The sequence below is a fragment of the Carettochelys insculpta genome, chromosome 18 (assembly GCF_033958435.1).
Source record: "Carettochelys insculpta isolate YL-2023 chromosome 18, ASM3395843v1, whole genome shotgun sequence".
NCBI lineage: Eukaryota > Metazoa > Chordata > Testudines > Carettochelyidae > Carettochelys > Carettochelys insculpta.
In genome coordinates, this window is record NC_134154.1 from 4714206 (window position 1) to 4741735 (window position 27530).

The 27530-nt window shown below is 45.1% G+C and overlaps 1 long non-coding RNA gene across 1 annotated transcript in view; it reads left to right on the top strand.

Annotated features, from left to right (window-relative positions):
- LOC142022702 (uncharacterized) overlaps window positions 1-27324 on the top strand; it is a 31932-nt gene extending 4608 nt beyond the window's left edge. Inside the window, exons 2-5 of the long non-coding RNA XR_012648024.1 lie at window positions 6712-6846; window positions 8575-8645; window positions 9145-9313; window positions 26834-27324. This is a non-coding gene — a long non-coding RNA (uncharacterized LOC142022702). The remainder of the gene's footprint in view (window positions 1-6711; window positions 6847-8574; window positions 8646-9144; window positions 9314-26833) is intronic.
- Window positions 27325-27530: the final 206 nt, after the last annotated feature.

Consider the following 27530-nt stretch of genomic DNA (forward strand, 5'->3'; position numbering starts at 1 on the left):
TTTCTCCTGGGTGACCAGTGGGACACTCATCTTACAGGGAAGGCAGCTTGAGGAGAGGGTGGACTTGGATTCCCCTACCTACCTCTAAAGCGGGGACTATGACAGAATTTTATACTGTGATAGGGAACCATGTTGGGGAATATCCTGAAGGTGCAAGTGTCCAGGCCCCAAAACCCCAACCCAAGAGGAAAGCCCTGAGCTTCTTGTTGATTTTTGAAAACTTCCGTGGTATTGAATTCTTGATACATACCCTGAAGGATAGCCGTGAGTGCATGACCTGGCTGGAGGATGAAGTTACTGAGTGGAGTTAAGAGTGAGAAATGAATGCCTGGGAGGAAAACAACTTGCCACACCTCTGCCTGACCAATAGGGGGCATTGATGGTGAGTATTCTCAGGTGATCTCCACTAAGCTAAATTGAACTTTCGAGGCTAGCAAAAAAAGGAATATTCTCCAATTCTTTAATAATTCTTACGGCTCTTCTCTGAAGTTGCTGGAAACTTTTCAATGTAAAACCTGTTGTAAGTGAGAGCTTGAGAGAATGAGACAACTAAGGGGGTTTGTCAAATCATGAATGGTGTGGAAAAAATGAATAAGGAAGCATTAGATATCCCTTCATATAATAAAAGGACCGGGAGTCACACAATGAAATTAATAGGCAGCATGTTTAAAACTAATATAAGGAAGTACTTTCCTCACACAACATGTCATAGTCTGTGGCACTTGTTGCCAGAGGATATTGCGAAGATCAAAAGTATAATTGGATTAAGAAAAGAAATAGAAAGTTCATGGAGGAAGGACTGGCAGGTTTGCAGAAATTTTGGTGGTGTGCAGAATGCCCAGAGCATGCCTGCCTTCACTCAAATTCTGCCCCCCACCCCAAGGCTCTGGGAGGGAATTTGGGTGCAGGCTCTGGACTGGTGCAGGGAATTAGGGAAAGGAAGGGGTGTAGGCTCTGGGAAGGAATTTGAATGCAGGAGGGATGAGGATGGGTCTTGGGGTCTGGAGTACAGGAGTGCTGCATGGTGCAGGCTCTGGGAGGGAGTTTGGGTGCAGGAGGGGATCTGGGGTTCAGGCTCTGTGAAGGAATGTATGTGCAATAGCTGGTGAGGGGTTCATGCTCTGGGATGGAATCTGGGTGATAGCTCTAGCCTGGGAGCAAATGGTGGGGATCCCAGGTGCAGGCTGTGGGAGGGAGTTTGGGAGCTGCAGGTGAGGACAAACTGCAGGGGAGAGGGTGCAGGCTCTGGAGGGAGTGGAGTGCACAAAGGAGTGTGGGAGTGTGACACTTACCTGGGACTTTCCTCTCTGGCAGTGGCTCCTGGTGGGGGCGTGTGTCCTAGGTGATGTCTTAATGCATTGCTCCAGCTGCTGGAGCAGTGCATGGCATGGACACACTGACCCCCCCCATCCCATGGGCTGCAGTGGGACGCATGCCAGCAGCTGCAGGGAGTAGAAAACTGCTCCAGCTCTGCTATGCTGCTGCTCGTGGTGATGGGTGCCCCTGGAGTGTTTTGAGTCACTTGAGGGTGGCAGGCAGAACTGGGGGGTGGACACACAGTTGGGCGAGTGCGTGGGGCTGCAGGGGACAGCAGGCAGCCAGCTTTGGTGGAGCCCAGCCTCAAGTCAGGCACATTCCTGGTGCCAGAGCTGCCTATGCATGGATGATAGCTCTAGATTAGCCAAGATGGTCAGGGACACAACTCAAGGCTCAGCATGTCCCTGAACCTCTAGATGACAGGGAATAGATCTCTCTGTGTTTACCCTGTTCTGTTAATTCCCTCTGAAGCATTTGGCTTTGGCCACTGTTGGAAGACAGGTTGCTGAACTAGATGGTCTGTTGGTCTGACCTTCATTGTTCAGTCTTCTGTTCTGGAGCATATCTGGACCTTAATTTCTGAAGCTAAAAAGCATTTTGAGCATTTATGGTTGGATAAAAGTTGCTATAGTGGTTTAAAGTATTGTTTGTTAACATCATCATGACTTGCACATTGAATAGTAATAGAGAGGTAGGCGTGAACATCTGTATCCTAACAAAACAAAAAAGCAGTCATGTAGCACTTCAAAGACTAACAAAATAATTTATTAGGTGTTGAACTTTTGTGGGACAGACCCACTTCCTCAGCGGTATCTCCAGCTCTGAAGAAGTGGGTCTGTCCCATGAAAGCTCATCGCCTAATAAATTATTTTGTTAACCTTTAAAGTGATACATGACTGCTTTTTTGTTTTATCATCCTGACTGTCTCAAATTGCATGAACGCCTCAAAAGCACGTGGCAGAGAATCAGTTGTGGACAGGGTACTCCAGCTCTGCCACTCACTCAACAGGATCTTCTGTCCTCGAGAAATGTGGCACGTGAACCATCATGTGGATTCCCTAGCCTGCTGTGTGACCTTGCAGAGTACACTTAGGCCAATATTTTCAAAAGGGGCTCACTTTTGGGTGCTTCCATTTTGGGGCATCCACAAGAGATCTTGGGTTTGATTTGAAAACTACTGAAAGTTTCTCATCACCTCTGGAAATCCATCCCATAGCCAGCCTTTTCAGAAAGGCCCACAACTCATAAAATTGGCCAGTGTTTCAAAAAAATGCCCAACAAATCAGATCCATGTTGAGTTCTGATCTTTTAAAAATCTGAGCATATATATTGACATGGGAGGCGCTGGGTGCTGAGCACTCTTGAAAACCTGGTCCCATTTGTGAACACTAGTATGGGAAAACATGGCTATGAACTCTTTCAATAACATGTCTTAAAGAATCTTTAATTTGTCATCCAGACACTGAGCAACTACAGGTCAAAATTCACCTTTGCAAATGTTGGATTTGATCTTTCTGTGTCTTATTTTCTTTATGTGTAAGTGGGGATAATGGTACTTTCTTACCTCAGTGGTAGAATGTGACAGATTAATGTTCCTAAACCTTTTTGAAAATCTTCAGATGGAAGTCACTCCAGTGTATGAGTATGACATATTCGTGTGTAGTACTCAGTGCTCCACAGGGTGGCAAGCTGTGCATTTAGTGGGGATTTTGGAACTCCAGGTCCACTCAGACATGACACTGTGGCATTTTCAAGGTGGCAGGTTTATTTTCAAGTTAGGAGAGAAATGACCAGACCTCCAGAAAAGCAGTGTGTCCACACGCTGCTATGGGATTGTGAATTTTGAAATTTAGACACAGTTTGAAGGAGCTCTTCATTTCCCCTAGCTCACAGAAATGACTGATCAGAAGTATTCTGTCATCTCCAGATTCTTTGTGTCCTCACCAGAACATTGTCAGCTTTGTATGTTAAGGTAAGAGGAAAATGGGGAAGGCAGAAAGCCATTGTCCAGCCTCCCAGAATGATCTGGAAGTACTATGCAAATCTTCATTTGAAGACCCTGGGGACTGCGGGGAGGAGTTTAGCTGCAAATTCTGGAGGAGGGGGAGCGCTGCGTTTCTGGTGACCACACACTCCTGCCCCTTGCAGGCAGAAGAAGAAGAGAGGGGGCTGTTGTTTTTTAACCAACCTAAGAAACATTTCACACATTGTGTATGCCTGAGAGTGTTTGCTCTTGTGTAACTGTCCTGTGTGTTTCTATGCTTGGTGCTGGTTGTTCTTACATGAGAATATGGGGGGAGTCTAAAGAAGCATGTGTAAAAGTTGTTAAATCTGCACTCTATATCATTTCCTCCCCAGTCTCCCTTCTCTTACCTTGTTTGTACTGAACTTTACCTGGAAATCTCCCACCTTTTGTTCGCAGAGGTACAGCTTCTATTGTGCTAGCGTCTGTGTACTAATGTAGAAAGCTGCTGGCATTCATATGCTACTGCATAGACAGTCCCAGTAAGCAAAAGGATAAGCTGTTCAGGATCAATGGGTTAAAACAGTTCAGTACTTTTCAAACTGGCCTGCTGAAGCCAACTCCTTAAAAGCGTACTCTTAGCAGGGACAATGGCAGAGTCCAATACCTGCTTTACTACTCTGCCCTGGCTTGGCTCAGGGCTCTGTGTTACCTGTTTTGTATTAAAGACCGGGTCACTCTAGCTGCCAGTTTCCTGGAAACTGTGTTGGGTCCTTCTTCAGCTTCATATGAAGGGAAATAGCCAAGAATGGAAACACAAGAGTGAGCAAAAGTATCGGGAATGGAGAATGGAGGTTAAGTTGTGCATTTTCTCATAAAGAAATCCACATCGAGACATCCTTGGATACTCTTTTCTGCCAGACTTTCTGATGCTCATTTTTGCTTCCAGGAATGGCAACAGCTGCACTGTTTGTTTTGTGATTTTTTTTTTATCAGCAAACTGTAAAAATGGCCTTCAAACAAGGACAAATCAGTAAACCCCAGCTCTATTTGCTCACTTCTGGATCTCAGGGTATTGTGAGTTTTTGAAATCACACACACATTCACTGTAAATCTCACACGTGCACATACACTCATAGACAAACCCCTGGGCCTAATTCACCATGGACTTTCATGTTATATAGCCATTTAAGCTTCTCTGACGCAAGTGTAAAATGTCATTTTGTTCTGTTAGTGTTTTAGAACTACTGTGCACAGGTGTAAATGACTACATTGCAATGAGCAGATCAAGTCCTCTGCCTGTCTTTTGCTTGCGTGTGTGCACACACACACAGACACATGCATGTGCATACCTGTGGGGGCAGTTTCTGATCTCAGTTACCCCTGTGTAACTCCAGAGTGACTCTGCTGACATCAGTGAACTAACTCTGGATTTACACTGGTGTAACTAAGATCAATATGTATTCCTTTCACACACACACCCAGATCCACACACACCATACTTTCACACCTGCACACTCACACCCACTATTTTGAGTACACTTTGTATCCCCAAGAATATACACTCTCCTCTCACACAAGCTCACTCTTCGTCACATACATTCTCATGGGCATGCACACATTCTTTCTCCGTCTCACACACATCCATTCTCTTTCCCACACACAGACTTTTTAAAAAGCTCTTGTTTTCAGAAAGGTTTTATTTATAGGCTCTGCCTCTTTGTGACTGTGAAAGGGAGAAAGACCCTCAGAGGGCTTCTTTCATGTGTAAATCAGCCAAGGCTGGGAGCACTGGGGTCATCGAGAGGAGGATTTCACTCTTAATTACTCTGAGAGAAAGCAGGCGGGAGGCTTTCTCAAGCTAAGAGGGTTGTTCTCGACTAGAGAAAGCAGCTTGAAACACCCAAGCTTGAGACACCCAAACTTTCTCTTGTATCAGAACTTTGGGAGGTGTTTCTGTACGGGCCATTTCTTCCTACAGCTGAGATGCTGCGTGTATGGCGCTGCCACCAGGGAGCAAACATCAGTGTCCAGAATGGGTTTCTTCCCCTTGGGAAAGGTTATGCTTGTTCTCACAAATGGAGCAGGTGTACCCTGAGGACCACAGGATGGGCCAGCTGAGTTCATTTTATGTGTTTATTTAATACTAATTTTGTTTTAAATCTGGTTAACTCATTCACTGATACAGAACTCTCAGAGGGGCAACCGTGTTAGTTTGTAGCTTCTCCAAAAACAAGCAGTCCTGTAACAACTTCAAGACTAGCACATTTATTTAGTAGTGATCTTCAGAAGATCTTCAGCTTATCCATGAAAGCTCATTACCTAATAAATAAATATGTTAGTATTGAAGGTACTACAGGACTGCTTGTTTTTCATTCTCTTATAGTTGCTGGATTTACTGTACCCATTTATAGCCTTCCATTTGAGAGCCCAAAAAACACTTCACATATATGAAGCTCCCTAGTTCTGCTGTGAGGCAGGGGAAAGTTATTGTATACATAGACAAAGCAGCCAGTAGTTGGCGCATGGGACTTGACCTCAGGAGGCAAGGGTTAGATTCCCAGCTCAGAAGCAAAACTTGGGTAAGTGAATTAAGTGACCTGGTGCCTCAGTTTCCCATACATACAATGGGAATAATACTTTCTACCTGGTAACCTGACAAAGGTGTTGTGAGGATAAAAACTCACTCTACACTGTGAGTTTTCTGGGTACTGCAGTGAGAGGGCTCTGCAAGTACCTGGATGGATGGTGGTAAAAAGAAGGTGTGGGTTTAAAAGTAATTCTCAGAATGCAATGGAAATACTTTGCTACTGCCTGTAGTACATGACTATCTCAAGATAACAGAGCAAATCAGATCACAAAACAAAACCTTGTGCATCTGTTTGCTGGTGTAAAGACAAAGTCCCTTAATAGTAACCTTGCCTTTCTGCAATACCTTTCTTCAGAGCCTTTCAAAGTTCGTTACCAGCATTAGCAGCTCATGAAACTCCTGTGATGTACTTTTCCCATTTATGGATAGGGTGCTGAGGCAGAGAAACTGTGGCAGAACCAGGAATAGAACTTGGATTTCCTGCCTCCTGGTCCTATTCCTGAGTCATAGAATCATAGGGCTAGAAGGTACCTCAGGAGGTCATCTAGTCCAGCCCCCTGCTGAATCATAAGACTCTCTTTTTCCCAATAACAAGCAATCCTGTGGCACCTTAGAGACCAACAAATTTATTAGGTTATGAGCTTTTGTGAGTAAACCTGCTTCTTCAGCTGAAATCTCTTCTTTAACCACACACTGCTTAGAGGGGCAATTGTAAACAGTGGCTGCATCGGAGAGATTAGATATGTCACCCAGCACAGATTCTTTCCACTCCCCCATGTATCTTTTCCTTCATCTTCCACAAAGTAAAATTGCCTCCTCTCATCTGCCTCATCTCTTTCAGGTTGCATCCACGTAGCTAGATGATAAACAGTTCCAGGGTTGAAAGTGAGTGCCACTCAGAATATTCATGGAACAGCCCCAGGGAAGCCCTCATGCAGCAGATTTGAAATTGCAGCAGCTAAGGTGAATGGAAAAGGTTGGTCTGTTTTGTCCGGGGAGCACCTGTTTGAGGAAGCAGGCCCAGTGAGTAGTTGTGCTAGGAGCCATCACAGATGAGGTCAGCAGTCTGAAGTGTTTGAAGAGGTCAGAGGGAAATAAATGGGTCACTTCTCTTGCAAATGAAGAGCAGGAGCAGTCTTAGCAGAGGCCAGCATGTGGGCACTGGCAGTTGCTTTTATGAGCTGATGGAAATGGTTACTGAAAGGACTTTCCTGATGGAGTTCTTTCACAGCTTTTATTATCATACACACACACATACACCCTCCACACCCTGGGAATGTATATGGAATGAACCCCCTCCCCTTCCCTCCCCTCCCAGCAGAGCCCAGCCAAGGGAATGGAGAGTTTAGAACTACACAGAAAACATCTGGCTTCATGGCATTCTTCGTTAGAATTCCACAAAGAGCATCTTGGCTTATATAGAACTCATACTTCTGACTGTTTCAGAATGTCCCTTCCTGTAACCTGCATGCATTCTAGTGAGTCGTTTGGAGGACTCAGCATAAAACAATGTACATAATTAAGGGTAGTGGGATCAAGACACCTAATTTATTTTGACTCCATCAATAATTTGCTGGGGACAAGTCACAAACCTCCGTGGCTCCATTTCCTCATCAATAAAATGGGGATAGTAATGTGGCACTTGATTCACTTTGTCTAAAGTTGCTGATGGATAGGTATGTGTGGTTTTTTTCTATTCTCCCCCGAATTGCTTGTTTAGGACAAGGTTGTTTCAAACAGGCTCTTTCACTTTCATGTCCCACTACTTCTTCCTTCGGTTTCTCTTGTAAGTCTCAGTGGGACCATTTATGATGAATCATGTTCTGCCGGTAGGTTCTGATGCCAAAGTTTGGCAACAGTGGTTTTAAACAAGATAATTTACTTTATAGGTGACACAGGCCACAATTCTGTGCTGTGTGTGGTCTGTATGCCATCTCAATTTGTGCACAAGTGCGGTAGGGGAGAGAAGTAGTGCCCGAGGAATACCCTGGTGTGAGGGCACGTCTCTCTTGGAGAACATCGGTGGAAACTGCTTTGCACTGCTTCTTTCCTTGCCCTTGCAGCTCCTGAGGGCTTGTCAAAGCCGTGGTGAGGGAGTGTGTCGGGAGGGAAGTGTCAGTGGAAGGAAGGTCAAGTTCAGAGAGAAGTATGTTCTGGCCACTTCTGGCTGCTGTAATGGCCTGTATGGAGTAATAGGCAGCCAGAAGTTAACAGAATTCCCTGGGCAACTCTAAGTTACACCAGGGACAGGAATGGTCTTTGGCTGCATTTATAGCCCAGGGGTCTGCAAAGGTGGCATAAAACCCCCTTGACCACTTTTATCCCAATCTTTGCTGAATTCAACTCAGAATGGGGGTAACAAAGACAGAGAGGCTGATTCTCCACAATGTAATGCCTTGGGTTGTCATTTACACTTCTGCAAAGTGCGTATTAAGGGCTACAAAACCAGAAGGGTAGTATTTTACATTCCCTTTGCAACTGTGCCACTGTAGAGGATTGCAGGGCACTGGAAATTTGGGCCCAGAGAGGGTGGGAATGACAGACACGTGCACAGAGAAATCACATAGCAGTTTTAGGAGGGAAATTAGAAAACAAGTGGAAAGGCAAGTGGACTAATGTTTTTGGATTTTATTTTTAAATTTTCTCTCCATGTGAGCGATTGTTTTAAGTTGCTTCTGTCTCCATTTTCTTTTAAATACCTCAGGAGGGCTGTCCACCTCTGGGAATCTGTTACGACATACTTGGGCTAAGTGAGATGGAGCAGAACTACAACGAGTAAGTTGCAAGAAAAAAAGATACCTAATTGCAATACCACTTCAGGGGAAGCCTTTTCTTTCTATCCTAGAAACACCATGTGTTTCCCTTAGTACAGGGGTCAGCAACCAAAATGGTGAGAAGAGCCACTTTTTCCAATTTGGTAAAAAACTCTAAGAGCCGCAATGCATGTGAATATGAGATGGTCCTTCATAAATAACACCAACCCATACTTTTTGTAACCCCTATTTTAAGAACAGTGCACACACAATGATTTGTAATGGGATACATGTTTACTGCAGGATGTTCCCAAACTTTTACTTATTCTATTTCCTCGTGTGTGTGTTTGTACCACTGTCTTCCTGACTTTCACTCCCGAAACTTCTCTCTCTGGAGGATGCTATGGGGAGTTTCCCAACATTTCAAGATCACGTATCATTTTCTACTTAGGAGCTTTTAGACATTCACTGTTTATCAAAAATAACCAGGTGGTGTTTTTTTTTAACATATATATATATAGAGAGAGTCGGGAGCCACAAAGAAGTCCTGAAAGAGCCACGTGCAGCTCCGGAGCCGCAGGTTGCAGGTCTCTGCCTTAGTATATGTAACGTGTCCAAAGAGACGAAACCCAGTGGTGGGCTCTTTCTGAAGACTCCTGGAGAGCTGCAAGACTGGTCTTGACCATGGGGGTGAGTCCAGGGCATTAGTCTGACAGCTGACATGGGCACACTGGAATGCAGTCTCTGGGAATCACAGAAGCATGCTGAGTTACTGTGAGTTCAAGGAGCTAGTCCATCTGTGTGCACATAAGACTGCCTGCTTGGCATTGTTGAGACATAAAGGAGGCTGGAGAATTGCAGAACACTGGAGCATATGGGGCAAAGGGGATAGAGGGAGAAAAGAAACAGCAGTTTTAAGTAGCTTTTTACTATACAGACAAAAGGTTCAGACTTAGCTGTTGATTTCAGCAAAAAATTGCACTGTAAAGAGGCAGCATGTGGAATGTGATGTATGGGTTTAAATAAGAAGACAGGTAAAAATCTCCTGCAAAACACAGAATTCAATCATATTTGACTGTGGCTAACAGGAACTGTTAATTGGGAGAGCACGCTTACTTGGACCCAAGATCTATATTTGTACATTCACCATAATGCAAAAATGTTAACCTGTGGATCATTCAGGAAGTGTGTGTGTGCCATAGTCGATATTAGGGGAATATAATGCTCCCATGGTCCCATAGATTGCGACTGATTGTATTAAAAGCACATGGATCATACAATACCAGGAGGAGGTATGTATTTGATAGATTATAGAATAGACATAATAGAGAATCCAGACAAGGCAGGAGGTATATGGAGGAGAGGAGACCTGTAGTGAGACGTGTGGGAGACAGTATTACTTCTAAAGCTCCTGTAGCACCAGGATTCTGAAACAAAGAATTCTGACAGTAGTGAATTTAAACATCATCTAAAAGATACAAGATCATGCCTGGAGATGTGAGTTTGCAAAGGTCATATTATCTCTGAAATAGGCGGAAAACAACTTCCCTAACATACCCAATCTACAAATGCATGTCTGGAACAAAAAAAGATGCACCTATATAATTTCAAGAAGAGATCAAGGAGATTTAGAATAGCCTTGGTTGTCGTAGGAGATAATTGCATGTGTTTGTGTTCCATATGGCTTGGTGACATTCAAAAGGAAAAACACATAATAAATCTCATAAAAGTAGTAACTAAGGACCAAATCCTGTTCTGAATTGAGTTGATGAGCATTTTGCTATTGACTTCACTGTGAATAGGATCAGACCTAACTCAGGGAAGTGTTTGTTAATTAATATACAATGAAAAATTTGTTATGGATGTCTCTGTGGGATGGACTAGATAGAGACTGAAAATAGACAGGACAGAGCAGCTACTGCTTCAGAAATTGCTCTTTAGCTCTGTTGCATTTAGGTTTGTTTTTGCTGTTATTGAAAATGAGTAAATCTGTTTTCTTCCTTGCGAAGATAACTGGGAATCAAAATAGTTGGAGTTTCTTATGTGCTAGGTCTCTGACTCAGGACACAGAAGGTGCCTGCATTTTATACAAAGGGTGGGAACGTCATTTAGCTTCACCTCCTCCCTGGACTTTTCTGCCTCCACTAGCCATGATTGACTTTTTCAGATCTCTTCCACCTAGCTGGACTATTTTAACCCCCAGCCTCTTAAAATACTCTGCTTACATTCCCACCCCACACAGTGTGTCTTTATCTGTGACATCAGGTAGTTTCTCCCCAGCGAAACCACACAGCTCCTATCTGATTCCAGAAAGCCTTGTTCTCAGGAGCCCGTGAGAGTGAGTCCCATCTCTACCTTCTCTACTCTGATGAGATCTTGTCTTCACTTGAAAGTGAATAGGGGTTATGATAGGTTATGAATTGTAGCACAGAAGCTATTCTGGTTAAATTCCTTGCATAAGCTAGGATTGAACTAAAACACATGTCTTCGAAATCCTGTGCCAGCAACAGTCAACTGCATGTTGTTCTGCCTCCCATTTTTCTGATTCATTGTAAGATCCAGGCTTCAGGATCCCAAGGGATCCTAACATAATACAACTCTGGGAGACCCTTGGCTTGCTCAGCTCCTGGGCTATAAATTACCTGGAGCAGATTATCTTTTATGATTGGAAAGTGCTAACCTCACTGTGAGCTCTATGATGCTGTGTCTAATGCACACCAGGCCTGAACAGGTAAAATAAGTCAGAAACTGGAGGAGAGCCAGGGTCTTATGAAGCCTAATGGACGATGAAGCCCAGATATGGGAGGAACTGGGCTATGGCTATAAAGAGAGGAGGCAGGTGGTAGGAGGAAGGCTGTAGGCAGAAGTCCTGTGGTCTTTCCATGGAGAGGCCCAGATCTAGGTGGAGAGTGAGTCCTGGAACCCTGCAGACTCTGGCAGAAAGCATCAAAGGAAGCAGAGGTTGGCCAGAAAGTAGGGAAGAAGGGAAAGAACCCAGGGACGTAGCAACAGGGGTAGGAATTTGAGCAGACTGTTGTTGTTGATTGTGAGGCCCCTGGACTGAAAACTGGAAACTCAGTGGAAGATCAGAAGACTGCCTGAGGCTTCAGATACAATCTTTTTCAGTGTAACTTTGATACTCTGAAAAGGCAAAGCTATAGTGCCCTGTCTGGAGGACTGAGTCATGAAAAGGGAGCAACCTGAGTCTAGAGAGAGATGCTGTGGTTGAGCAGCCAAAATGGGGGTACTGGCACCTGATCAGGAGGGAGCCAATCCCCAGATGTGGCCACAGGCGGCTGGGGAGGGGAGAGGGGATGTCACAGTGGTGAATGAGTCCTATTACAGGCACTACCAAGAACAAAATAATCTAAAATTCTACACAAAGGACAATTTGGGCAAAGTAAAGATTGATGTTTAATCCCAAGAACTGTGCTTAATTCATGCTGTCTCCCTGGATGCCATGCTGTGCATGAGGAAAGCTGACTGAGAATGCTTAGCTGCACCCAGAATATGAGGAAGATTCAGGGCAGGTGGAGTATAAGGAGGGTGCAAGGAACTCCTTGGAGACTTGGTCTCAGTCTACAAAGTGAGCCTAACACTCAGACCCTCTGTATGTTAGAAAAGCGAACCACTGATGACAAGGAGTTGACGAAAGTGAGAAGTAGATGTATTACACTGCAAAGCTTCCCTCGGTGTTCCTGCCCAGGACTTTAGAACAACTGGAATACAGCTTGTCCTCCTTTCTCCCTACCACCCCTTCTGGTAGTTTTGTGTCCTTATATTTAGTTATACTTTTATTACTACATAATAACAGAATGAAGGGTTCTATTTGTTCTTAGCTCACAGTGATCAGTGAGGTCAGGATGTGGTCTTAGTGCACACTGTTCTCGTTCCTTGCACTCCTTCCTTGCTATGCTACAGCACAGAGAAGGAAAGAGAGACTCTAAAGTGTGAATTTTAGGCATTTCATGGACACAGTTTAGATTCAGAGGGCCTGATTCTGATCTCTCACAAGTGTAAATTATGGGTGACTCTACTGAGGGCACTATGGGTAAAATGGTGATAGTTCAGAATCAGAGCTCAGCATTTTGGTCACTCAGCCTCTTTGCAAGTCTGGTGTCTCAAGGGGAGCTGAACTCTTGACAATTGCAGCTATTATTTTAAGCATTGATAAAACAGAGTGGGCTAGATTCTGCTCTGACATCAGCATAAATGAAGTATCAAAGGGATAGTCGTGTTAGTCTGTATCTGCAAAAACAATGAGAAGTCCCATGGCACCTTATAGACTAACAGATACTTTGGAGCATCTGACGAAGCGGATCTTTGCCCGCAAAAGCTTATGCTCCAAATTATCTCTTAGTCTATAAGGTGCCACAGGACTTCTCATTGTTTTAGCATAAATGAAGTCATTAGTGTGACTCCAAAATTACATTAGTATAACTGATAATGTGCTAATAGACCAAGTTCTAATTCGTCAAGTAAACCAGGTTTGCAACAGAGTGTTCAGGGCTTAAAAGAATGACCGTGTAGTAGGCTGTTGTGTTAATGTCTGCCTCCTTTTTGCCTGTCCAACCTTACTGTAGCATAGTGATGTAGGTCTGAGCCTCAGATGTGAAGGCAGGGGGGAATCAAAAGTGTAACCTGATGGTCAAATTTGTCCCATAGAGCTCTAAAATGTGCCATTTGGCTGCCCTTATCTTTGAAATGTGAACTGTGACTATTTAAAAACACGCACTCTCAGTCTAACTCAAATAGCTTAGTTCCTTGTGTGCATCAAATCTGCAGACTTCAAGGAAAAAAATTAAGACTTTATTACTACTTTACACCTGTTAACAAAAGGATAGCGATATGATAACTATAACTATGAGACCATGAGCTGGGTTCCAAATGCACTGTCACATTCTTCTCTCAAGTACTTCTGTAAAATCAAGGGGGGGAACTGGCCTGACGTGTCTTTATTACTGCTGGTGATACACAACCAGGAGGAACCCGGCTTGCCTTTTTGATCTGGGGGTGTATTGGCAAGCTGGAGGTTATTTTAGATAAGTATTTGTGCTTACAAACTGAATGCTGGGTCTATTCAGTTACTGTGAGACCATCATGGAGTTCCACAATGCTGAGGGTTTTTTACCCACTTTTTAGTGTAGTCCTGCATTTTAATTTGGAGGTACAGTGAGTAGAAACTACATGTCCCAGCATGCCATGTCTCCTTTTGTTCTAAGCAACAAGGCTTGCTGCAAGTCTCATGGGATTTAATCAGTAAAATCTCACACAAATCTCTTTCTCTCAAGAGCAAAGAAATAGGTTCTAACCTTCAGCTAGTAGTTAAAGGAGTTTCACACCAAGGCTGGTTAGAATCTCATTACTCCAAATTAAGTTTAACATGATGAAATTAAACTTTGCCAGTGGTAATCTATACTAGTCATGATTAATCTCCAAGCACTGTTTCTTCAACAAGTTCATAAAACTTTTAACAATGATTCCATAAAGTTCCTTCTGCTGCACTATCTAATCCAATATAGTTTAGCTCAGATTTATGTTTTGGTGTCTGTATGAAAAACCTGGGCTTTGTCACAAAACAAGCACAAAAGATTGCTTTTTAAAATCTGCCCTGTTAAATAGGGTGACCACACTGCCCTATGGCAAATACAGAACACCAGCCTCCGGGGATGGGGGAGCTGCTGTCCCATGTCAGGGCTCCTTGGCAATGGGGACTACTGTCCCATGGCGAAGGACTGGAGATGGGGGCTCTTCAGTTTTCTGATGAGAGGTAGTGGAAGATGGGGGCTCCTGTCAGGGAGGGGTGCACTGAAAATAGGGGCTCTGCCGCTTCTTGGCACAAGGGGCCAGGGAATTTGGCAGCTGCCCTGTGGAAAGGATCCCTGGCAGCAGGGGCTGCCATGCAGGGGAACAGTGTAGCTACCCCATGGGGGAGCTTCCACGCAGCAGGAGCTGCCTCCCCGAGGCACAGGATTCCGGAGAATCAGGCAGCCACCCTGTGGTGGAGCTCGCCAGTAAAAGGGGCTGCCGCCATGGTGAGCCGGAGAATGGGGCATCCGCCCCATGGAGGAGCTCCCTTGCAGGAGGAGCTGCCACCCAAAGGTGTGGGACACCAAGGAACCAGACAGCTGTCTGCAGCAAAGGCTGCTGCCCCAAGACACTGGATGCTGGGGGACAAGAACCCTGCAAAATATGGGACAATTTGCCCATTTTCTTAAAAAAGTCAGGGTGCCTGTGAGACAGCTTAAATAAGGGACTGTCCCAGTAAGGACAGATGGTTACCCTGCTACTAAAAATGGTAAGGTCTCATGTGATCTGAATGTTCTCAGTTCCTTGAACCAAAGCATGCAGACATGGAACTTTGTTGGAGGTGAAGCCCTGCACTGTGAGTAGGGAAGAGTTGTTTCTGCAGAAGTTCACATACCTTTACACTGAACTTAAGCATTGTGCATTCTTTTTTCCCTGCACAATGAAGCGGAGAATGTAACTGCACAGGCGTGAGGGCAAGTGGAGCTAAGGTCTCAAGACACAAGTGGTCAAAGCTCTGCCCTCACTCTCACCCATCAAAGCCAGTGACTGATTGATTGCTTGGTTTGGTACATATATAACCAAAGGGGAGATTATCTAAACATTTCTGAGACTCTGACTACACTAGAACATAGCCTCTCTAAGCTGAGGGGAGGGAAGTCTACTTCAGCTCAATTCACTGAATCACTGATTGTAGCTGTGTTGATGGGAGATGCCCTCTGTCCATACCAGTGCTTAGGTCAGTGTAACTTGTGTTGCCGAAGGGGGGTGACTTATTCACACACCTGAGTGACATACTTCACCCCTGTGCAATTATGATCTACCCCTACATAAGTAGTAGTGTTGTCATAGTTTCAAACTTGAAATTCCCCATCACTAAGGAGCATAAGTCACTAAGTTTGTGAGACCAGAAACTGCCCTCTTGGAGATCAATAATTCTGCTGGATGTCTCAAATAGTAAATCTTGTCTCATTCCCTCATTAGTTCTTCTAGTCTCATCTCCTGCTGGGTCACAACAGCTTGCTAAAAATATGAATTTTTCTTTAAATGAGGCATCTTTGGAAAGGTTCATTCTTATTACTTGCAAGGCCTGAGGCAAACTGGTCCTCATAGACTTACTTTAGTCATATCCATCAACCTTCAATAAGGGTTAAGGGTCTCGGGCTGTTCACGTTAATGGAGAAGATTGCAAAATTTTGAGTTTTTTTCCTGACTTTACAGTTCAAATGCAGGGTCTCTTAATTCACAGGAGTAAGTGCTTGATTATGCTCTGCAGCACTCTTAAGACCTGTTGGACATCTATGCATGCAGAAGACATGGTAGATGTTGAGTTCCAACTGCAAAGGAACAGGCAGACTCTTCGTTCTTTGAAAACAGAGATTTTTTTTCCCCCTGTTAAAGTCTCGGAGTTTTTTTCCGTTGTATTCTGCAGCAAGAACACGGATTTAGATTTCTTGTTAATTTTTAAGGCTAGCAGATGGATATCCATCTCAACTTTCAAAAAACTCTGCATGATTAAGAACAAAATTGTTGGTCTGAGAGCCAGCTCCCTCTCTTCTTCTTTTCTTTCTGTAGCCTGCCTTTCAAGGGTAAAGTTTCTAATTACAGGTTAGGAAGGCAGATTTAATCACACAGCAGAGCCCTTGATGCTGCACTAGAGATTGTTATATATACACCTGAATTAATTGGATGCAGCATTTCACTTGAGAAGAATAAGGTGGTTTTCAATTTCTCACTTTTTTCTTGTGAAATAAACCACATTAGATTCACCAGGCTTGTGACCTAAATTATTAGGGATTTTGAGTAACAAATAACAAGCAACTACAATACAGGGGGAGGATGTAAAGAGAAGCAGGAGTTAGAGGGAGGAGTAAGGCGAGGAAAGCAGGCACAACAGAGAAAGTGTGGGGGAGAGAAACAGGATGCTGAAGGAAAACAGGCGAGGGCAGAAACAGGCAGACACTGGGAAAACTAGGAAATGTGAAAAGACAAATATAATATTCCTTACACACACACTCTCTCTCTCTCAAGTGAAAATAAAGCGAAGAATAGGAGAGCCAGAGGTGAAATCTGCGGATGTGGCAGATGAGGAGTCCCGTGTTTGTCTGTATTGCAGTAAATGGAATCCATGACCCACAAGTAGAGTCACTATTAGCATTAGCTGGAGGTGTATGATCTGTGTCACTGGAAACAGCTGATTTCTGGCTTGACTCTTTCCTGTAATATCTTGACTAGAGCTCTGCAAATCCACAGATATCCACTTTGTATCTGCAGGTATCAGTGCAGATATCTGCAGCTCATTTTTGCAGATATGGTTGCAGACACACATTTTGTATCCACACAGGGTTCTAGTCATGAACTCCAGGTCTGGTTATTTACAGGGGAACAGGGATTACTTTTTTTGAGAGTACTGTACTCCTCTGTCCCTGTAGACTTCTTTGCTCATGTCTCTAGTTCTATGCGTAGCTCAGAGTTTGGCGGTGGGATGTGTATATGCTTTGATTTTGTTGCATTTTTTTCCTTTGTGGTGGTGTTTTTGGCTGCTGGGGAAATGATGACATTTAAAGGAGTCTGCTGGATACTCTCTGGGTGAGAAATGGGTGATTCAGACATGTGTCTGAGTCAATAGGTCCGATGTCTTTAGCTGTGCCTTATTAGTACAGTAGATATCTTACACTTGTCCTTTCCACTACATCTAATGCGAGCTAAGGGACTGGCAATGGTATTGCAATCAGCTTCACTACATTCTGTTAAAATAACCCTCTTCTGTAAAGTGATTTTGGGTCCTTGGGTGAAAACTGCTATATAACTAGTTTGTAGGGTGACCACATTTCCCTTTGGCAAATACAGGACACTGGCCTCCAGGGATGGGGGGCTGCAGTACCATGTCAGGGCTCCTCAGTGAGGGGGGCAGCTGCCCCATAGGGAGGCGCCAGGGATGAGGGCTCCACAGACTCCTGATGAGGGGGAGTGGAGGATGGAGGTTCCACAACCTCCCAGCAGGGGGAAGCCAGAGAATGAAGAGGCTGCTCCATGGCAGAGCTCACTGGCAGTCGGGGCTGCCTCCAAGAGGTGCCAGGGAATGGGGCAGCTGCCCAGCAGAGGAGCTTCCTGACAACGGGGACTGCTGCCTTGAGACACTGGGTGTCAGGGAGGAGGAGCCCCGCAAAATACAGGACAATTAGTCCATTTTCTTAAAAGGGTCGAGACGCCTATGAGACAGCTTGAATAAGGGACTGTACTGGGAAAAACGGGACGGATGGTCACTTTAATAGATTGTGTAGGCTGGAGACATTGTCTTCATATGAGTCTGTGAAGCACCTTGCACGCTGCCAGAGCAATGCAAACAGTAAATAAAAATATATGAGTGCATGATCTTTTAATGACCTGGCATGTATGTGTCTCGCTTTTCCCATTGAATGGAATCAACAGCTCCACTGCACATCACAGGCCTTAAAGTGCTAACAGAGGTTCTCCTTTTACTCACATGCTTTTAGACCTAAATTCTAATGCTTTTAGGCAGCCCCAGATTTGTGATAGTGGTGGTGTTGTTTAATAGTTGGAATTTCACAGCATGTTCAACGGCCATATTACACATTGATTGTGTAAATAAAGAGATGGAGAGATTTAGGGGGAGCTGTTGCTGTACAGTTACATGTGGGAGGTTTTCTGTTTCAAAAATAGGAACCTGTCAGAGTGAGAGGATTTCAGAGGGGGAGGTGACTTGTTAGAGAAAAGATTAGTGGTGAGAACACAGGATGGTCATGTTTCAAGGCAAACACCTGTAAATCAGTCTAAGCCTGTAAGTAGCAACCTATTAAACTGAGTTCACCCTAGCAGTACAGGCCCTGTGTCTCCATTCGGCAAGGCCAGAATAATCTACTCATCTCTCTGAGTCAGATTGCACTGTAGACTTGTCCCTCTCTCACCATATGCTAACCAAAATGACTCCTATGAAATCTTGACTATTATGTGCTACATCGGGGTTACCAACCAGTTAGGGACCAAGAATTAAGGATAGAGTGTAAAGAGCCACCTATTGTATATTTATTTTTATCTATCTATAAAGATAGATACATAAAAATATATAAAACATGACTTACTGTCGTTCCCCAGCGGCCCCCCCTCCCTCCTGTCTAATGCACTGTCCTCCAGAGCCAGGTACCCCCAGGCCCCTGCTTTAACCCAATCCCCTTCCCCTCCCACAGAACCAGGTGCCCCCAATCCCACGTTCCTCCCCCAGAGCCAGGCACCCCCAACACCCCCTGCTCTAACTTGATGCCGGCGACTCACTGTAGCCACAGCCACCACCATGTGCTTTTCTCCCACCAGATGCTGAGACGTGTGCACGGAGCGGTGGACAGCACTCCCAGTCATGGCTCCAAGGAGGAGCTGCGGTTAATGGCTCAAAGAGCCTCATGCAGCTCGAGAGCCACAGGTTGGCCACCCCAGGCTACATCTAGGCAATGGTGCCAACCACACATCTATAACTGTTGCTGCTGATGGGACAGGAGTTAAAGACAAAATCATTGTTCTTCCAGATGGTGCCATCTGGTTGCGTTATCAATATTATAACTGTGGTTTTCCCATGGGGATGCAATTCCACCCCCTTTTAGAGCCTTAAGATGCCCTTCTCCACTCCTCCACTTCAGCCCTTTTCTTCTCTGCCCATCATTGATTCAACATAGGAAGTTTGAATGAGCATTTTGGTGCTGTTGTCAGTGTTCATCAGAAAGTGGGGTGATGTGAGGAACACTCTTTCCCAGGAGTCAAGCAGTCAACTTCTGCAGCACTCCCAACTCCTGCCAGCCTGGGGATGTGGAACCTGAGCTCAGGATGTGAGCTTGGCTCCCCCAGTGGAATGCTCTATTTGGCTGCCTGCAGGGTACTCTTTAGGACTGGTTTATTAGGACATTGGTGTTGTGTGTTACAATATGTGTCCAAATACTATAGCCTGCAACTTCTGTGTTTTCAAGCAGAATCATCATCTGGAGAGTCTGAGGGACTCCTCCAGTATGCAGTCTCCTGGGATTATTTGTGGTTTGCTTGTATCCCAGGTTATTGGAGAGGTCAGTTTCTGTAGATTTACAATAAGAATTAAAATATTACCTATTGCTTTTATCACAGAGTGAGGAACTTCTGGCCTGTGGGCTGGATTTGGACCATGGCATGCCTGAATCTGGACCCTGAGGCTTGTGGTTCCCCTCTCCAGCATCTGGCCTGCAGCAGGTTAGGGGTGCAGAGCCCTGAGCCTCGCAGGCATGATCAGGCAAGCCAGGGCCAGATCCAAACCGCAGGCTCTGCTGCAGGGCAGTGGGGCAGGAAGCAACTTGGTGCAGTGCTGCTGCTGTTCTCCCAGGTGTGGGAAAGAGTCAGGGAGCGGCAGTGGCCTAGGCAATGCTGCCCAGAAGCTTCATCCCGCTGCTCTAATTGTCTGGTATTCTGGCCAATCATAGCAGCGGAGGGCAGTCCTTGGGAGCAGGGGGAGGGGGCCACAGAGCCATGTGCATCTGGGGGTGCTGCAAAGGTAAGCTGCACTTCTGTCACCAAGATCCTGTGTCCCTTGACTGCTCCTGTGCCCTCTCCCATTCGGACGCTCATCCCATACCCTTCTCGCATCCTTCCTCCCGCCCCCCACTCTGCTCAAGCACCCCTACCCTCACCCCTCTGTTCCTGACCCCACACCCCAAAACCTCCTACACCCGCCTCCTGACCAGATCCCCCACCTGCAGTTTGCTCCTGAACACCCCACCTGCAGTCCTTTCTTGCACACCCCTCTGGCCCAGTTCACCCAACCCCAACCCACTCCTACACCCTCCCTCCCACCCGGATCCCCCAATTCCTAACTTGCTCCTGCATCTTCCCCACACCACAGCCCACTTCCTGGCAGCCCTCTCTCATTCTGACCCCTTCATTCCCCTCGCATACTAGCCCCAGAGCCTAGAGGGGGCCACATAATGTACTAGCCCTGGCCCTTCTAGGCTCTGGAGTTGATGGGGCAGGGACTGAGGGGAGAGTTTTTCCATTGTTTCTCACTTGTGTGACCTCTGACTGATTTATCTATGGGTCTGTGGCCCCTGACCCGAAAAAGGGTCCCCCACCCATGCTTTAGTGTCACAGAGCATTAATGATCTCTATGAAATTATGTGAACAAATGCATGATGCTTTGAGTTTGTGATGAGAACATTGTGTGTTGACTGGAACACTGGACTAGCTGTTATCTAGCGCTTCCACACACTCCTGGTGGGACTTTTGTTGTGACTTTTTCTGCCTTGGGATGAGACAACACTCCCTGGGCAATACTCTTCTCCCCTGGGACAGGGACCTTCTCCATTTCTGCTACTGTCAAAGGTCCTGCTGAAAAGAAAAAGGGGTGGAATATGTGTGATTTGGTTGCTTTTCTACTTGACTGAGACAGACCTGGTACCCCTACTCATTACAGCTCTCAATGTGCCCACCATTGCATCTCCCAGCCAAAGTGTACCTCTTCTTGCCGAACAGAGAATGTACCCTGCCTCCCAACTTCAGGATTCTGCTCCTTCAAGGCATGGCTCCTGCTTGGTTCCAAGTGTAACACCTAGGGTGTGTCTACACTAGGAACCAACGTCGAAGTAAACTTCAAAGTTAGGCACTACATCAAGTAGCCAGCAGAGGGTCTACACACATTTTTTTCCCCTTACTTTGAAGTTAACTTTGAAGTAGGGAGGCCAACTTCGAAGTCTTTACTCCACTCCCAAGAATGGAGTAGTGCCCTACTTAAAAATTTAACTTCGAAGTAGGGTGTATGTAAATGCTCAAATTTGAAGTTGCTTACTTTGAAGTTGTACTTTGAAGTAAGCAACTTTGAAGTTCTTTTTGTAGTGTAGACCCGGCCCTAGAAAAAACAAAGGCAGTCCAGTAGCACTTTAAAGACTAACAAAATAATTTATTAGGAGGTGAGCTTTCGTGGGACAGACCCACTTCTTCAGACCATAGCAATTCTCCTTTTCAAGGGAAAGCCACAAGGCTCTAATCTATTTTAGAAAGTCCTCAACACAATATACTTACCTGAAGAAATGGCCCAGGTTTCAGATTAGGTGCATCTTCCAAAAAATCACCAACATTCATGCCTCTGTGATATATCCTAGCCAGAGGCTGGCAAACAAAATAGCAAGAAGAGCTTTTTTTTTTTTTAAATTCAGAAAAGAATTCCATAGTTCAAGAGCCACAATGCATGTGAATATGAAACAGTCCTTAACAAATAATGTCAAACTATCCTTTTTTGTAACCCCTGTTTTAAGAACAGTGTGAACACAATGATTTGTAATGCGATACATGTGTACTGCAGGACGATCCACAAATTTTTAAATATTCTGTTTCCTCACACTTGACCTGTGTGTGTTTGTACCACTGTCCTCTGGACTTTCACCCCCAAACCCACTTTAATTATGCCAATTTTACGTCACATTGAATTCCAGTTTTCTTTCTTAAAATGCATTTCTCAAGGTTAGTTGCTTTCAGGTTCCAAGGAATGTACTGGAAGATGAGCCGAAAGCAGGGGTGGGAACCTTTTTTGGGTCGGGGGCTACTTACCCACAGAAAAATCAGTCAGGGCCACATAAAAGTGAGAAGTTTAAAAAAAAAAACCTGCAAATCCCTCACTGATGTGGCCCCTCACTGAAGCTCCTCACTCCCCTCACACTGCAGCACAAGGGGCAGGAGGATGGAGAAGGGGGAACTGAGGTTCTGGGGGTCCCCAGGCCAGATTAAGTCTTCTGGGGGCCTGGGGTGGGACCAAAAATGGGATGGTCCAGAGTTCAGTGTGCGGGAGGGGACTACTGGGGAGCAGGTACAGGGTCTGGGTGGAAGGTAAGGTGCATAAGTGGGGTGGGAGCAGCAGTCGGAGAAGGTTCAGGAGTAGGCTGGAGGTGAGGGGTCTGGACAGGAAGGAGGGTACAGGAACAGGCTGAGGGTGGGGGGCTGTGTGGGAGTGAGGGTGCAGCAGCAGGGTAGTAGTAAAGGTAGGATGAGGGGCAGGGTTGCGGGTATGAGCAGGAGGAGGAGGTAGGAGCAGGCTGCTGGTGGGGGCACTTATCTCCATGGGTCGCTGCTGCTGTCCCCTCCCCTGGCTGGGGAAACAGCACCAGAGGCAGAAAAGCCTCTCCAGGGAGTTTTTTCTCCTGCTGCTGCCAGGCACTGACTTCCCGCTGCTCTGATTTCACCAGAATTCTGGCTAATCAGAGCTGCATGGAAGCTCTGCAGGCAGTGCCTGCCATTCCCCCAGTGGAGGGCAGGAGCAGTGGCACGTGGAGCCCAGAGCTGCTTTTGCTGTCCCCCGACTCTCCAACAGAGCTGGTGAGCTGGATCTGGCCTTGGCTTGCCTGATCTGGGCTGTGAGACTCTGGGCTCCCCACCTCACATCCTGCCACAGCCTGGATAATGTGGAGAGGAGCCCTGAGCCTCAGAGTCTGGATCCAGGCAAACTGCATCTGGATCTGGACCATGGGCTGGGGCTTTCCCACTCCTGGCCTAATGCATGCAGCAAGCAGCTCTAGAACGTGTCACTGGAAAACCTGCGCTCTCATCAGACACAGCAAATTTCAAGGCCATTTGAAGTACCATGCAATTTGGAAGCACCTAGAAGTGGGTGTTCTGGAGAAAGTTCATTTTAACCTTAACATAAGCAGAGCTGGGGCTCTACTCTAATATGATAATGTTTCCTTCTATAGCATTTGATTACTCTTGTTGGGGACACATGATTTACCTCTGGCATGCTGTATTCTTGGTTTTTAGGGTTTTTCTGACAGCAATCTTCCTTGCCAGACACACTTTTTCTTCATTTCTAACTCCAGGAACTGTGGATATTAATTCATAAAAAGGCAGTTTATTTTGTTTGTAATTTAGGCAGTTTTGATGGGGCTATCAGTCATACCAGATGGAAGATGGAGTTCTGCCTCTACAGTATGCTAAACATCTAGTTTAAGTGTGATACTGCACTGGTTAAATGTGTGCCCAGGTTCTCTAGGGTGCTTATGGGAAAGAGTACCACTTTAGGAGGGAAGATTGGCTTGGGTGAGATTCTGGCATACAGCTGTCAGATAATAACTGAGTCTATGCCATTGCTACAGTAAAGAACACTTTATTTTCTAGTAGGCATAAAGCCTTGCCATTGTGATTTGCTGCATTGAGACTGTGCATCTCTGAATAGATGATGTAAATTTCATCTGGGCAATATCCCCAATTGTGTTAGATATAATTACATTCAAAGTTCTTTTTAATCATTTATTTGGATCATGTCCCAAGATTCAGCTGTTTTGGACTGGGGTAGAAATTGAATTATTTATTATCAATTAGAGGCTGTCAGAGCCTTTGACACCACATCGAGCCGGCATTGTTTGGAATCTGTATTAATGATCTTACAGATAAAAGCATGAAATTATTGGTTAGGAAACTTTTATTCTAGGCTGAGAAGGCTAGTTTGCATACTTGGCTGGATGCTTCCCTTACATCCCTACATCCCGTCTCATTATGGCTCTGTTTAATCAAGCCAGCGTGGCATATGAAATACTTCACTCATAAATTGCTGAATTGATTGTAAGAATAATTCCCCAATAGACGGAATCCAGTCATGACTTCCCCTGACATCCTAACTCAACACATTTTTACTCTTCTGCTTTGGCTGTAGTCTGTTGTGGATCTGGAACAAACCATGAGTGATTTATTTAGCTGCACTAGGGATGTGATCATTTTGTATGTTGAGCTTTTGATTTCTCAGGTTAGGGGTTGGACAAGATGACCTAATAGAGGTTTTCCATCTGATCCTCTTTTGAACCTTGTCCTCAGTTGGGGGTTTTCAACATATATTTTATTATTTGTGCATTTTGGCATTCACAAGGCAAGTACAAGTCACATAAGAGCTGCAGAGACTATTATTGCTTCATGGAGGAAGTCAGCAGGGAGCTCCAGAGACAAGGACTAAGGACTAGGTGCTGCACATCACCTGCCAGGACCCACACCACTGAAAGTGTCCCCCAGGAGGAAGTGGGAGAGGGAAGATGTGACTAAACACCTTTTGCACCTTGCAAATTCTACCTGTTTTCAGGGCCAGTACAGCCTGGAGTGGGGAGACACTTCTGAGTGAAACAGGACTAGTTAGAAAACAGGCTTTGAACTAGGACAGTAGAGCCATGATTCGCTATCTTGAGGAGGAGAACAGGACGTCTTCATGTCGTAGTCACACACTAAACAGCCATATTTAGGCAGAGGGTTTTTTTTTCCTCCCGGCAGTTCATTTTCATAGTTCTCTCTCAAAGGTGCCTGTTCTTCTGGATTCTTGCCTCATTCCTCCAACTTCCTCATAGCTGGCATCAATATTTTTCTGCTTCTCTGCTGCACACACACCTTAACAAAAGTGAGATCCTCCGACTGCCATCACAAAAAAATTCTCATCAAAGCCCCTTTCTAATAACTTAATTATATCAAAGGAACTCTGAACTCATTCTGTTCAGCTCAATGAGTTTCTGATAAGGTTTGAAAGGAAATAAGTGCTTCTTCCAGTGAACGAATCTGGAAAACTGTGTTGTCCCGAGATTACTAAAAGGTTATTTGGATCAAAACACTCAAGACTTAATATTAAGTATCATAAAGACAAAACTAACTGAAATTCCTTGAGTAGATCTCTGTTATCGGGATGTATCTTCTGCTGTTTGGCTTAAAGACCATAATTCTCTAACTTTTTATCTAGAGTTAATTTGTCTTGATTTAAGGAATATTCTGTGGCTCCTACACACCCTCAGATCCTTCCACTTAATCAGAAGCCAATACAGATGCAAACAGTAGGGATGAGGGTAGTAAAATAGACTAGTAGTGACAAGCTAATCAGTAGCTTAGAAATATAGCTCTGGAAAGGACTTGGTCATCAACTTCAGCACCCTGAAGCTGTCTTTCTCCTTATTGAATAATGTCAGACCTAGGATTGATTCATGTGAGACCACACATGGCTGTGTCTACACTAGGAAGTTCTTTCAAGAGATTTTTCAAAAAAAGGGGTCTCTTTCTAAAGATCTCTGGAGCGTGTACACACCGAGAGTGTTCTGTCTAAAGTAAATTGAAAGAATGCAGCACTCGTTTTGAAACTGCCCTTACTTTCCCATTTCAGGAAGAGTGCCTCCTTTTGAAAGCTTTTTTCAAAGGAAAAGGTGTAGATGCTCCACAGGCCCTTTTTTCGAAAGAGCAGTCCTCATGGGGCCTGATTTTTTGATCCCTGCCCTGTTCTTTCGAAAGAGCCGGGGGCTGTGTGGATGCCCTCTTTCAAAAGAGCAGATTGCTCTTTTGATCTGCTCTTGTGTGTGTGGACTCTCTCTTTTGAAAGAAGTTCTTCTGGAAGAGATCTTCTAGAAGGGCTTCTTTTGAAAGATCTCTGTAGTGTAGATGTAGTCTATATGTCCTCCCAGTTTGACAACGAACCACTGATAACTGCTTTCTGAGAATTGTTTCTAAACTAGTTGTGCCCCCCACCTTACAAGGATTTAATCTAGACCACATGTCTCTAATGTGCTTATGAGAATGTCATGTGGGACTGTGTCAAAAAAGCCTTACTGAAATTGATATGCTACATCTGTAGCTATTAAAATACTAAAGTTCACATGCAGGGTCTTTTGGTTTCTTCCCTTTGACTTGTACTTGTTATAACCTTTTTCAAGACTGGGACAGTGAAGTCCAAATGCTATTATATCAAAACCTGCTTAGCAAGCAGAGTATGGTTGTAGCCATGGTGAAGATCAAGTTTAGCCACTTAATGTGACTGCATTCAGGCTCCTCCTCCCACTCCCCCCATAGCAGTCTGCAGGGACCCGATTTGAATGGAAAATATTTAACCCACTTACTTAGGGTGCACCATTCCTTTTTTATAAGGCCAAAGAAAGAGAGAGATGCACTGGGGAGGAGAAATAGTATTCAGACTGGAATTCCTGGCCCTTATCATCAAAGAAGTTTTTATTTTAATGTTCATATGTGTGACGAATCTTGGAAAATGCCCTTGTAGAAGGCACTGGTAAGATATGGAATATTGTGGACAGCTCTGGTCAACCAAGTTGAAGTGAGAGAATTCATGCTGGCACTGATGCAAAGAAGGGCTACTAGGATCACCAGGGAATGGCTAATCTATCTTCTGGGAGGAGACTAACAGAGTTTTGGTTTCTTTAGACCTGCACTCAGAAGACGGGAGGATGATTACGATTTTTCCCTCTAAATACATCTGGAAGGGCAAACACCAGAAATGGAGACGACCAGCTGAAATTAGAGGATTATGCTGGCACAAGAACAAGAGGCTACAAACTGGCCATGGGTAACTCAAGTTGGAAATGAGAAGATTTTCAACCATCAGAGGAATATGGTGCTGGAGCAATTTTCCAAACAGAGGCAGGAAACTCAACTATAGGTTGAACCTCTAAAATCCGTGACTCTCTGGTTTGGCAACATCTGTGTGGTTTGACAGGACCACAGATGTTGCTGGATCAGAGATCCCTAGTGGCCAGGAGTGGGGTCCAGCTGCAAGCCTGAAATCTTTGAGTTCTGGTCAGGTCCAGATAGCCTCAACCACTCCAGTGAGGATCAGGTAGCTGGTGGTGCTGCAGCTGGGCTAGAAACAGGGGCTGGGCCAGTGGGCACCATGAAGCCAGTGGCAGCCGAGGAGCCACAGTTCACATCAGGAAGTTGGTAGCAACTGGGGAACTGCAGCCATGGCTGGGGAGCTGGCAGTGGCCAGGGAGACTCAGCCAAGGGATGGCTGGGGAGGAAACTGGCAGTGAGGACCTGGGAGGGAGCCATGGCTGGGAGCAAGGGACTGGTGGTATCTGGGAAGCCACAGCCAGGAGCCCCCATTGGGGCTGGGAAGCTATAG